The sequence below is a fragment of the Silene latifolia genome, chromosome 10 (genome assembly GCF_048544455.1).
Source record: "Silene latifolia isolate original U9 population chromosome 10, ASM4854445v1, whole genome shotgun sequence".
Lineage (NCBI taxonomy): Eukaryota > Viridiplantae > Streptophyta > Magnoliopsida > Caryophyllales > Caryophyllaceae > Silene > Silene latifolia.
In genome coordinates, this window is record NC_133535.1 from 75602693 (window position 1) to 75613069 (window position 10377).

Below are 10377 nucleotides of genomic sequence, written 5' to 3' on the forward strand. Positions count from 1 at the left end.
ATTAAAAGGGGTGTAAACAATTGATTAAAAAGCACTAGGGTGTCATGGGATCATAAGGGAATCATGGGAATTGATCATACAAACATGTTCTCAAATTATAAGCAAGCAATTATTGTTGTGATGGATTGAGTTGGGTTATATCTTACAATCCTAGGAAAGTTTGGGTCCCGGAGCCGAATCGATTAGATTGTACAACACCTACAAGTCGACTTAATCTTCCCTACTTAACAACATGCATGGTCTAATGAGACTCGAGTTGGGTTATGTCTTACAAGTCTCATTGAAAAGATAGGAGATGGTGGTAAAGCAAAGATAAAAGAAGTACTTGATGCTTGATTGAGAGGTTGTCAATCTCCCAATAATAACCCAAATAATCTTCAATTACCCAAAATAAAGGATGAACAAAAGAGAGATTAAGGAAATAAAACTTGTATTAGAACTTGATTAAAAGTTGATTACAAAACTAAAGAGAGATTTGATTGATATTAACTACTCTAATTATTGATAAGAAGAACATCCTCTTCTAATTAGACTAATGGGGTATTTATAGTGGAAATTAAGGGGGATGCATTAGGGTTAACTAAGGGCTAAACTAGTAATTACACTTTTTAGATTGAGCAGGGAGGAGCCGGTATTTTCCGAAGGAAGGGCTTCTTTCTTTGTAGCTTGGCGAAGACGAAAATGCGCTGTAGAGGAATCCGAGCGGATTAGGGTCGGGACGGGCGGATTCTGGCGATGGAACACGAGCGGATTCAAGAGAATTCGGGCGGATTGTGGTGGCTAAACCCGAGCGTCTTGGTGGAAAACCGCACGGATTGTGTAGGTGGAGGACGGCCGGATTGTAGACAATCCGCACGGATTGTGCCTCATCAAGACTTCTTCTTCTTTTCTTCCCTTTTCTTCATAAGTTCCTTGGGGATTTCCTTGGGGACTCAAGGATCCTTTCTCAACATTGCTCATCTACTATCATATATACAAAGGCCTTCTAATCTTGTCTCTCCTTGATGCTTGGTCATTGAATTCGATCAATTTAGTCTCGTTTTGCCATGAAAATGCAAGATTCTTACTCCTTTCCTACCAAGGGATCAAAATCTCAAAGAATATGCAAAACAAAGAACTAAAGATAATAAATGACCCAAATATGCACTAAAAGGCATGGGAACAAGGCTAATTCGGAGGCTAAATATAGACTAATTATGGTCACATCAAATATCCCCAAACCGAACCTTTGCTCGTCCCGAGTAAAGAGGTGACAAAGACTAGGACCATTATTTAAACTAACCTAAGCCGATATGAGAGAATTAGCGGGTCTCACTCCGCCCCTTCAACTCACAACAAGACAACCATGAGGGAGGATGCCTTCTTGCAAGGCAAGGTGGGTCTTGCCAAAATGGCGATACATCCAAACATTAAGCACACAAAATCACATAATGGATGCATCTACAAAAGAATAGCCACTTCCTCATCAAGTGGCGGAGGCACTAAAGAGGAACAAATTTAAGAGCATGTAATCCTTCACAAATACTAGTTCAACAAATTACTAAGGCTAAGAGGATGGCACTAAATCACCTCCAAATGGTGTTAAACTAGACTACTTTCGTCCTCAATTTCCAAATGCTTTCGTCAAGAGCGATCGGATGGTGGTGGAATGATGATCCCTATGATGCTAGTAGCATATGACATGACAAGTCTCGAATTCTCTACAAAAGTAAAGGTCATGGATCGTCCCAAGCTCGACCAAGTGGCTTGACAAAAGGCTTTTTGGGAATGAAATGCTCAAATATTTATACACAACGAGAAAATTCCTTGGAATGAGCACTTCAAGCTTATTGATAGAAAATATTTTTGGGTTGCCTTACCACAAGGTCAATCAAGGTCACGTAGACAAGTTAACCAAGTCCACATCGCATCACGGGGTTGGATAGGTGACTCACATGCAAACCCTTGACTAGGCCTTGGGTCATGGGTCAAAAGATACTAGTATGACACTATCTAGGGTGTTTTACAACCATTCTAGTAGGCAAAGTCTTAAGTTGAACAAGTATTTGTAATGGCTTAGTTGCTCCTGTCAAAGTTCCTAATTAGGCATTTTTCAAAACATTTCTAACATGCAACTACATGCCATGATGCAACTAATATAAACATCCTAATGTAAGTGATTCTATCAACTAAAATGACATATAAAGTAAATGCAAGTCCTAAGTTCACATTGTTATACCGCATCAATCAAAATAAAGCCACATAGTCATTAACATAAAGAGGAAAAAGGAGATTGGAAAAATCATACCATGCGGTCTTCATTATCCTCATGTCTCGGATGTGGCGTAGTTAATCAATGTGAACAAGGATAGAACAAACACAATATATACAAAACAATATATATACAAGACTACAAAAGGAAATAAACAAGTTTTTGGGTTTTCAATTTTCAAATTTTTATGATTTTCGAACTTTTTCAATTTTTTTGGATTTTTTGAATAAGAGTTAAATGTTAGAATTCCCATCCCCACACTAATATGGGCATTGTCCTCAATGGCCAAAATGATGGAAATTATGCAAAGATGATGCATGATTTCTACACTAAATGCAATCTACACTAAGCTACACTACATGATGTATGGTTTTTCTTTTGACGGAGAGGATAATTTAGATTACCTCCCGTTGTGTATGCATTAACTTCCCCAAACCGAGTTAGACACTATTGCTAATGTCCAAGGATGGGTGTAGTTCATGCACACACTATGCAATGCATGAAACGAATTTGCCATTTTGGATTTTGAAAATGGGAACAATAAAATGAGAACACCTCAATGGTACCGAGGTGTGAGTCCTCTATGGTGCTAGGACTACTCCAACAATGATCAAGAAAATAATTAAAACAAAGAGAGAAATAGACAAACCATGAGAGGGTAGGAGCCTCCAAGGCTTGCTAATCTTCCATCATATCATCACCATCATCATTTTCCTCATTAGAAGTGGTCTCATTGCCACTTCCTTCTTCATTTGCTTCTTCACCTTGCTCATCATCTTGCTCACCATCCTTTTCTCCTTCTTCACTTGCTTCCTCATCAATGTTATCATCAACTTCTTCATTACCAACAACCTCATTGTCACCCGAAACGACCCTAGATGCACCCGGAAATAGGACTTCTATATCCGCCCAACTAGGCAAAGGACATGATGGATCAAGTAGTCCTTGCCTAGCTAAGTGTAGGAGGGGTGGATATTGAGCCAAGTAAGAATTTTCCCGATCCTCAAAGGCTTGCTTGTGCATTGCTTGCATGAGAAGAGTCAAATAATCATTTCTAGCTTCAACTCCTTCCGGCTTGAACTCTTGATACTCATAGGGGTAAGGTGGTGTGACAATGGAAGAGGAGGGCATTTCAAGTTCACCCTTTTGTTGTTGGATAATATACTCGGCCTCTTTAGAAAGGGGAAGTAAATAATTGGTCCGGTGGACGCTTAGACAACAAATCTTTGAAGGCAAAGTGAACGATCTAGCTTCACTAGTGAGCCATCCATACTTGGTGTCAAGAGGGTTATGGGCAACCCACTTGTACTTGTGTATCATAGTATGCAAATCAACAAGATGACCACCCTCCTTTGCTTTATACTTGTTATCCTTGTTGAAGTTAGGATCAAAGTACTTAGCTAGGATAGTGACTAGGCCGCCATTGACAATAACGGTAGTGCCCTTCTTCCCACAATCAATGTTGAGCCATCTATCTACCAAAAGCCTCAAAGAGTTGAAAGGCTTGGTGTGTACTCTTCCAATGTTCAAAGCCGATTCAAGAAGAATAAAATCAAGTTTGGTGAAAAGGTTGGTATCTTTCCTTGCAATAATGGTGTTTCCTATGACCTTGTGCCATACTCTTATGCCAGGATGGTGGACTAAAAGAGCATGACTCGCATGAAAGTCCTCAAATTTCCTCCCGAAAATTGCCTCCCAAAGAGGGCCGGGGTCATACTTTCCATAATTCTTAAAATAACTCGGTTCATCACTAAGACCCAAGATTTCAACCAATTCCCTAAAGGAAATGCGTCTACTAACATTAGCTAGACGAAACTCGAGATTCTCCTTAGTCTCAACTTTGGTGACTTTCAAAGAACTCAAAAACTCCAAGGTAAGGGAGGGGTATGTCAATTCTTTTGATTCAAACAATTTCTCTAACCCCATGGCTTTGAAAAAGGCTCTAGTTTTCTCAAGGACACCCAACTTATCCAAGGTGTCTTCACAAATAAATTTGGTGGATTGAAGTGATTTCCTAGCAAACTTGGCAAAAGTATCTCTATGGGTTTTGGAAATAAAAGTTACCTCCGGATAATGCAAAAGTTGATCGATTTCCGGAGTAGAAGATGTTGTTGCTCCCATAGAAGGTTGTTGTTGTTGTTGCACTTCCAAGTTTGGGGTTGCTACCACCATAGCCAATGCTTTCTTTGCTTGAAGAGCCTTTTGCCTTTGTGAAAGTGTCTTAGCCTTTGGAGCCTTTGTTGCTCCCTTAGTCCTTGCCATTGATGAACTAACCAAGAAAAGAATGAAAAATCTTCAATTTGTAGTGTACCCAAATCGATTTAAAGGTGAAAGGCTTTGCCTTTATGAATTCAAAAATCGACTCAAAGGTTGAAGATTTTGTGCTTGGTTTTGATTTTTATTGAAAAAGGAGTGATTGATTTGTTGTTAGAAGGATGATTTGATTTGATTTTGGTGAATGTAGTTGAGGAAATTTGTTTTTGTGATGGAGAGGATGAGGGTTTTGATGTTTTAAAGTAGTGTTATGAATGAATGAAGGTGGGAGGGGTTTTATAAAGACCGAAAAATTCGAACTGCAGGGGCAATCCGTGCGGTTCTGCTCAATACAGGCGGATTCTTCACTTTCTGGGTTGGGAAAAACTCGCCTAAAGACGGGCGTCTTTAAGAGAAGACGCTCGGATTCATTGACACGGGACGGGCGGATTCTTCAGAAGACGGGCGGATTTCAGTCCGGGAATTTTTCTTGTTTTCCTCAGCAGAGAAGACGGGCGTCTTCTTTCCAAGACGGACGGATTTTCAGAGACGGGCGAATTGTTGTTCAGGACGCCCGGATTCTCTTACAGTCAAAAATCTTTCAAAATTTCAGCTTATAGGGACGTGCGTCTTCAACCCAGTACGCTCGGATTGCATGAAGACGGGCGGATTCTCTTGAATCCGCGCGGATTCTACCCCTTTGTACCCGGATTCTGTTCCATCCGTGTACAATGCATATCCCTTATCATTCTTCCATTCTTCTTTAAATCTTGTGTTCTTCATTGTGGGGGCACTACTAAGGCATGGATAGCCTAGGCAATTGCCATCCCCACACTAAGCTAGAGCACTACACATCAATTGAAATTATTAGTCCCTCCCTCACTTCTCTCAAACATGACAATTATCTTGATCAAAGTAAATAAAAATCCAAAGATGACAAAAATATAATACAAGAATTGAAATGCGAGTTAGGGAGTTAGAAATATTTACAAATGGTGGTTTAGGGAGGACTCCACCAAACTCTCATTCTTGATGAGATGTCAAGGGGGGCATGTTCAAGGTGTTGTTGATGTTGCTCAACACCTTGAAAAAGTAATCAAAAGCTTGTTCATTATTGTTATAGAGGTCTTCAATAGACCTTGGCCCTTGTTGTCGGTCTTGATCGATGGCATTACCAATGTAGGGATTAAAAATCCCTTCAAATTCGTCGTCCCAAAGACCACAAACTTCATTAAGTTGATCATTGAAAATCTCTTGATTTGATGGAGACAACTCTCCCAATTTCTTCTCTTGGCCAATGAGGCCATTCTCTTCTCCTTTGATTGATTTTGATGAGCTTTGCAAGCTCTCCTTGTCATAATTCACTTGCTCTTTGAATCGAGCATCTTCAATTTTCTTTTTCTATTGGAGTTCCGATTTCTTCCTCTCATCCTTTCGGCTATAATGATCAATCATGAAACATGGTTCATGCAAACGAGGAGCTCTCATAGTCTTGTCAAGATTAAAGGTTATGCTTTCATCTCCCACTTCTAGAGTGAGCTCACCATGTTTCACATCAATCACCGCACCCGCGGTGTGTAGGAAAGGTCTTCCTAGAATGATTGGAATGTTGGAATCTTCCTCCATATCAACAATGACAAAGTCCACCGGGATGAAAAACTTCCCAATTCGCACGGGGACATCTTCCCATATCCCTAATGGTGTCTTCGTCGATCTATCGGCCATTTGGAGTGTGATGTTGGTGCATTTAAGCTCTCCCATCCCTAACCTTTTACTCACCGAGTACGGCATGACACTCACACTAGCCCCTAGATCACATAAGGCTTTGTTGATCGTTGTGTCGCCAATGGTACACGGTATTGAGAAGCTTCCCAGATCCTTTAGTTTTGGAGGTGAACTCCCTTGAAGTATTGCACTACTCACCTTAGTGAAGGCGATAGTCTCAAGTTTCCGGATCGACTTCTTCTTTGTGAGGATATCTTTCATGTATTTCGCATAAGCCGGCACGTGATTTATTAATTCCGTGAAAGGAATTGAGACTTCCAAATTCTTCACAATTTCCATGAACTTTCCAAGTTGATCATCAAATTTGGGCTTGGCTTGACGACTTGGAAAAGGAAGTCTAATCACAATGGGCTCCTTCTCCTTGACCTTGTCTTCATTTTTCTTTGAACTTTCTTCTTTTGATGATTCTCCATCTTTGGAGTTTTGCACAATTTCTTCCTTATCACTAGCTTCCACAACTTCATCCTCAACTTGCTTCCTTGGTGCTTCATACCTTGTACCACTTCTCAAGTGAATGGCACTAACCGTTTCATGTCTTGGGGGATTACTTTGAGGTGGTAATTGCCCCTTTTGTCTTTGTGAGCTTGAAGATGCTAGTTGAGTCAATTGTGTTTCCAAGATCTTGGTGTGAGCTAGGATGTTGTTGATGGTGGTTTCCTTGACTTAGCTATCTTTTTGCATTTGAGTGAAAAATTCTTGTTGATTCTTTTGCATTTGGAGGACCGCTTTTTGGACATCAAAACTTTGGTCATTTTGGTAATTGTATGGATTTTGATTTTGGTAATCTTGGTTTTGATTATAAAAGGGTCTTTGATTTTGGTTTCTCATGGGTGGTGGAGTGTATATTGTTTGAGGGTTTTTAACATTTTGGCTTTTGTATGAGAGATTTGGATGGAATTTGGTGTTTTCATTGTAATAGTTGGAATAAGGGGTACCACTCTTGTATGCTTGGAAAGCATTCACTTGTTCATTTGTTCCCTTACATTCACTTTGGTCATGTCCCAAAGTTCCACAATTCTCACATATCCCACTTGGGATTGATGAAGATGGCGTCATGGCATTAACATGATGCCTTGGTGATTTTGAGACTTCTTCAAGTCTAGCCATAGCTTTTTCAAACTTCAAATTGATTGTGTCAATATGAGCACTAAGTTGAGCACCCAATTGAGTAACGGAGTCCACTTCATGCTTTCCTCCTCTAGTAGCCTTGCGAGGTCTACTATATTGTGAGTTATAGACCGCCATTTCCTCAATCTTGTTCCATGTTTGATTGTCATCAACTTCGGTGAACATTCAATTTGATCCCGTGTTGAGAATGTTCCTTGAATCCTCATATAAACCGTTCCAAAATTGTTGTACCAAGAACCATTCGCTAAGTCCATGGTGAGGACATGAGCGACAAATTCCCTTGAACCGCTCCCAAGCTTCATACAAAGATTCTTCATCCCTTTGCTTAAAACCCGTAATTTGAGCTCTTAGCATGTTAGTCTTTTCCGGTGGGTAGAATTTTTTGTAGAAAGCTAGAGCCAACTTCTTCCAAGAATCTATTCCGAGAGTGGCCTTGTCAAGGCCCTTCAACCATTGTTTCACGGTGCCGATTAGAGAAAAAGGAAATAAGACCCATCGAATTTGGTCTTGAGTCACACCGGTTTGAGAGATTGCATCACAATAGTCGCAAAAGGTTTCCATATGAGAATGAGGGTCTTCACTAGGCATCCCCCCAAATTGGCTCCTTTCGACTAATTGGATAAAGGCGGATTTGGCAATAAAATTTCCGGTTAGATGTTGTGGTGTAGGAGTACCATTGGGTAGGTTCTCCTCGGTGGGTACGGAATGTGACGAGAATTTAGGCATTGTAGGTTGATTTTGTGGGGTATTGTGTAATGGGTTCTCCTCTCCTTCTATTGCGAAAGGGTTGATGAACTCAATAGTTGGTTGAACAACTTCACTAATACCTCTCAAATTCCTCCTAGCAAATCTCCTATTGTTCGTCAAGGTTCTTTCAATTTCACGGTCAAAAGGTAACAAATCACCTTGTGACCTTCTAGACATGCAAAATATCAAACAACTCGAAAACAATTAGAACAAACCTTGGGGAGTTTTACTTCCCCAAGGCGAAGAAAGACACAACTAATAACAATAAAAGGAAATCTAAATCAAGTAAACACCATCCCCGGCAACGGCGCCATTTTTGATCGGTCCGTTTCGTGTTCACAACTAAAGGTGTGGTCGTTGGGTCACGTCCGAATCAAAACACAATTTATAGCTTCACAAACAACTCTACAATTAGTAAAGAGGCAAGTAAAGGTCGGATCCCAAGGGACGGGTATTGAAATGAGAATTCTATTGAAACTTGTGGTGTCTTAGGGGTGTCACAATTTGGGTTGATGTAGAAGGTCACTAACTAAAATAGCAATGAAAATAAACAAGCAAGATTAATTAAAAGGGGTGTAAACAATTGATTAAAAAGTACTAGGGTGTCATAGGATCATAGGGGAATCATGGGAATTGATCATACAAACATTTTCTCAAATTATAAGCAAGCAATTATTATTGTGATGGATTGAGTTGGGTTATATCTTACAATCCTAGGAAAGTTTGGGTCCCGGAGCCGAATCGATTAGATTGTACAACACCTACAAGTCGACTTAATCTTCCCTACTTAACAACATGCATGGTCTAATGAGACTCAAGTTGGGTTATGTCTTACAAGTCTCATTGAAAAGATAGGAGATGGTGGTAAATGCAAGGATTCATAGGCTTAGCATTTCATCAAATATAACATGTGCATGAGTTGAGATCAAAACAAGCAAGCAAATAAAACATGAAAGCATATTAATTTAAGCATGAATCATTCCCCATGTTGGTTTCCCCTAATCACCCATTAACCCTAGCTAAGAGACTACTCACTCATTATCATGTTGATCATGCTAGCAAGGTTGTCAATCATACCAACAAAATGAAACATGATGAATAAATGAAAGTAATTAACAATAATTAAAAAGGGATTAAGAGAATTATACCTACTAATGATTCCAATAATAAAGAAAAGATAAAAGAAGTACTTGATGCTTGATTGAGAGGTTGTCAATCTCCCAATAATAACCCAAATAATCTTCAATTACCCAAAATAAAGGATGAACAAAAGAGAGATTAAGGAAATAAAACTTGTATTAGAACTTGATTAATTGTTGATTACAAACTAAAGAGAGATTTGATTGATATTAACTACTCTAATTATTGATAAGAAAAACATCCTCTTCTAATTAGACTAATGGGGTATTTATAGTGGAAATTAGGGGGATGCATTAGGGTTAAGTAAGGGCTAAACTAGTAATTACACTTTTTAGATTGAGCAGGGAGGAGCCGGTATTTTCCGAAGGAAGGGCTTCTTTCTTTGTAGCTTGGAGAAGACGAAAATGCGCTGTAGAGGAATCCGAGCGGATTAGGGTCGGGACGGGCGGATTCTGGTGATGGAACACGAGCGGATTCAAGAGAATCCAGGCGGATTGTGGTGGCTAAACCCGAGCGTCTTGGTGGAAAACCGCACGGATTGTGCAGGTGGAGGACGGCCGGATTGTAGATAATCCGCACGGATTGTGCCTCAGCAAGACTTCTTCTTCTTTTCTTCCCTTTTCTTCATAAATTCCTTGGGGATTTCCTTGGGGACTCAAGGATCCTTTCTCAACATTTCTCATCTACTATCATATATACAAAGGCCTTCTAATCTTGTCTCTCCTTGATGCTTGGTCATTGAATTCGATCAATTTAGTCTCGTTTTGCCATGAAAATGCAAGATTCTTACTCCTTTCCTACCAAGGGATCAAAATCTCAAAGAATATGCAAAACAAAGAACTAAAGATAATAAATGACCCAAATATGCACTAAAAAGCATGGGAACAAGGCTAATTGGAGGGCTAAATATGCACTAATTCGGGGGTTATAATTCAATCAAAACCCCTCAATCTTAGACTAGAATTAAGGCAATTAGAACTCCCTACCTCCCTGCGGATCGACCCTTATTACCGCTTGCTAGTTGTAGTTTGGAAATTATAAATATTATTTTTGATACTTACATCGACAGGTAT

At 39.7% G+C, this 10377-nt stretch overlaps 1 non-coding gene across 1 annotated transcript; it reads left to right on the forward strand.

Annotated features, from left to right (window-relative positions):
- Positions 1 to 7664: 7664 nt before the first annotated feature.
- On the forward strand, positions 7665 to 7771 carry LOC141609965 (small nucleolar RNA R71). Its single transcript, XR_012527863.1, has one exon. It is a non-coding gene; the product is annotated as a small nucleolar RNA R71 (small nucleolar RNA).
- Positions 7772 to 10377: the final 2606 nt, after the last annotated feature.